At 35.0% G+C, this 3,604-nt stretch overlaps 1 pseudogene; it reads right to left on the bottom strand.

Moving 5' to 3' along the window:
* Nucleotides 1-847: 847 nt before the first annotated feature.
* On the bottom strand, nucleotides 848-1,494 carry LOC117088668 (annotated as a pseudogene).
* Nucleotides 1,495-3,604: the final 2,110 nt, after the last annotated feature.

Genomic DNA, 3,604 nt, shown 5'->3' with positions numbered 1-3,604 from the left:
AAAAAATGTTTAATATGCCAATTTTCCTCAAATTGATCTATAAATACAATATAATCCCCATCAAAATCCCAGCAAGTCATTTTGTGGATGTCAACAAATTGATTTTAAAGTTTATAAGGAAAGAGAAAAGACCTAGTGTAATCAACACAATACTGAAGAACAAAGTCAGAAGGATAACACTATCTGACTTTAAGACTTATAAAGCTCCAGTATTCAAGATAGTATGATATTGGTGAAGTAATAGACAAATTGATAAGTAGAACAGAATACAGAGCAACACAAATATTGCCAACTTATCTATTTCAAAAAAACAAGGACAATTTAATGGAGAAAGAATAATCTTTTCAACAAATGGTGCTGGAACAATTTTATATCTATATGCAAAAGTATGCATCTAGACATAGCCTTACACAGCACAAAAATTAATACAAAATAAATCTAAGTGCAAAACACAAAGCTATAAAACTTAGAATATAGCATTGGAAAAAACCTAGATGACCTTGGGTTTGTCAATAAGCTTTTAGATATAACACTAACAGTGTGATTAAAGAAAAAAAATGATAAATTCGACTTTATTAAAATTCAAAAGTATAAATAATAGTTCTGAAAAACTTAACAGTATTGGCTCATTAATTGTAAGAAATGTACCAAATAAATGCAAGAGGTTAATTATAGGAAAATCTGTGTGTCGGCGGTGGGTGTGGGATATACTAAATTGTATGTACTTTCTGCTAAATTTTTCTGTAAATATAAAAGAATTGAAAAATAAATTTTATTTAAATAAAATAAAATAAATTGTATGGAAAAATAAATTTTATTAAATTTTTTTAATAGATCTAAAGTCAACAAAATACTTTTTTTCTAATGTAAAAATACATACTTTTTTTAGAGGGAGGGGGAACAACTTAAACCAGAAAACACCTTCATATTAATCATTCTTCTCATATACTTCAAATTTGTACTTAATGCCTTTCTCCTCTTGGACATCAGAGAGAACACCTGGGTATTCTGGTAGAAGTTTATATTTCTCCAAATCAATTTCTGGAAGAAAAGTGTCACTTTCAAAGTCTTGCATGATCCTTGTCATAAATAGTTTAAGATGGCCTGGGTGATTCATGGCTTCCTTATAAACAGAACTGCCACCAACTATCCAAATCATGTCTACTTGATTTGCTAATTCTGGTTGTTCAGTCAGTTTTAAGGCATCATCCAGACTTCTGGCAAGCAAATGAGCTCCTTGTGGAGGTTCCTTGAGTTCTTTCTGCTGAGAACTAAATTAATTCTACCCTTTAAAGGTCGATTCTTCTCAGGAATGGAGAACCAAGTCTTCTTACCCATAATCACCAGATTCTGTTTACCTTCTACTGAAGAGGTTGTGGTCATTCTCTGGAAATATCTGAATTCATTCCTGAGCGGCGGCCAGGGCAGGTCCCTGTTCTTGCCGATGTCCATGTTCTGGGACACAGTGACGATGCAGTTTAGCGAACGAACCATGACAGCAGCTCAATTTTATTAAATATTTTTAAAATTTATTCATTGTGTTTCCTCATGCAGAAGCGATATGTTATTTTTAGGACACTCACAAAAAAACATAAGCAATAGAAGAAATTATTTATAAACACTTGTGTTATATATGCATAGTTTTATTATTTTTAATGATATTTTACAAAATGAATTCATAGGGTATATACTAATTTTTATTATCCTTTTTAATTTAATATCATTTTTGTGATCATTTCATGGGTTGTTAAATATTTTTCCAAAACAGTATAATTTTGGACATTTATATTGTTTTTGTGTTTTACTCATAATGAACAACAACATACTGAATGTCTATGTATTTTAAATTATTACCTTAAGAAAGAAAATGCATATTACTAGAGGTATAATTACTATATCTAAAAAAAATTTACAACTGTAATGATTTTAGCTTTATATTATCTAATTTCCTGCCAGGTAAACTAACTTCTATTTCATTAATAGTAAATGAGAGATCAGCCACATTCAGCTCTAACCAACATGGAAATTTTCATTTCTTTTGAAACCTCTCTCTGATTTAGATATTATAATAAAATAAAACCCAGATAATTAAGTTATTAGGTAGCTTGGTCATGAGTCTTTCTACTACAGCTTTCAGGAAAACCTCTTCAATTAACTAGCTTTTGAATATGAAGCTCAGTATTTAAACATCAAAAGCATAATAGAAAAATTTACCCAGAGTGTTCCAGCACTCATCACACATTCTTATTCTCTGGAGGATCAACAATTCAGCACCGTTCTCTTTTCAACTTGGTTTCTCCTATTCTTTAACTTGATGACTTCTACTTTCCTTAAGAAATAACTTTCAGTATTGACCCAAACTGCATGAGTGAATATGCATTATTTATGGGAAGTCTGATAACTAACGTGCACTCCACCTACCAAACTGAGAGCAATATACAGAGCCCCACAGTGATGAAACTCATTAGAAAATGCAGAGAAACTGGTATTAAAATTGAGAAAGTCTAATAAAAATTTACATTGGATTAAATAATAAAAATGAAAATGATATTCAGTAAGAAACTAAACCTTAGTCTAAGCTTTTCAGTAGGATTGATAAATTAGAATGAAAATAGGAAAGAAGCTGTCAGGCCTCTGAGCCCAAGCCAAGCCATCCCATCCCGCATCCCCTGTGACTTGCACTTATATGCCCAGATGGCCTGAAGTAACTGAAGAATCACAAAAGAAGTGCAAATGCCCTGCCCCCGCCTTAACTGATGACATTCCACCACAAAAGAAGTGAAAATGGCCGGTCCTTGCCTTAAGTGATGATATTACCTTGTGAAAGTCCTTTTCCCAGCGCATCCTGGCTCAAAAACTCTCCCACTGAGCACCTTGTGACCCCCATTTCTGTCCACCAGAGAACAACCCCCCTTTGACTGTAATTTTCCTTTACCTACCCAAATCCTATAAAACGACCTCACCCTTATCTCCCTTCCCTGACTTTCTTTTCGGACTCAGCCCACCTGCACCCAGGTGATTAAAAAGCTTTATTGCTCACACAAAGCCTGTTTGGTGGTCTCTTCACACGGACATGCATGACAGAAGCGACAAGAAAAACATGTTAGTTACTCTTTGTACTGGCACTTTCTTTTTTAATTTTTATTTCTTTTCTTTTTTTTTTTTTTATTTGAGACGGAGTCTCTGCTCTGTTGCCAGGCTGGAGTGCAGTGGCACAATCTCCGCTCACTGCAACCTCTGCCTCCCAGGTTCAAGCGATTATCCAGCCTCAGCCTCCCGAGCAGCAGGGACTACAGGCATGCACCACCACACCCAGCTAATTTTTGTATTTTTAGTAGAGACGGGGTTTCACCATGTTAGCCAGGATGGTCTCAATCTCTTGACCTCGTGAGCCACCCGCCTCAGTCTCCTAAAGTGCTGGGATTACAGGCGTGAGCCACTGCGCCCAGCCCAGTTTCTTTCCTTAAACTTTTACTTTAAGTTCAGGGGTACATGTGTAGGTTTCCTATGTAGGTGCACTCACATCACAGTGGTTGTACAGATGATTTCTTCACCCAGGTATTAAGCCTAGTACCCTTTAGTAATTTTTCCTGCTCCTCTCCCT

The sequence above is a fragment of the Trachypithecus francoisi genome, unplaced genomic scaffold (genome assembly GCF_009764315.1).
Source record: "Trachypithecus francoisi isolate TF-2019V2 unplaced genomic scaffold, Tfra_2.0 Lachesis_group10, whole genome shotgun sequence".
NCBI classification, from domain to species: Eukaryota; Metazoa; Chordata; class Mammalia; order Primates; family Cercopithecidae; genus Trachypithecus; species Trachypithecus francoisi.
This window is presented reverse-complemented; position numbering and strand designations above follow the sequence as displayed.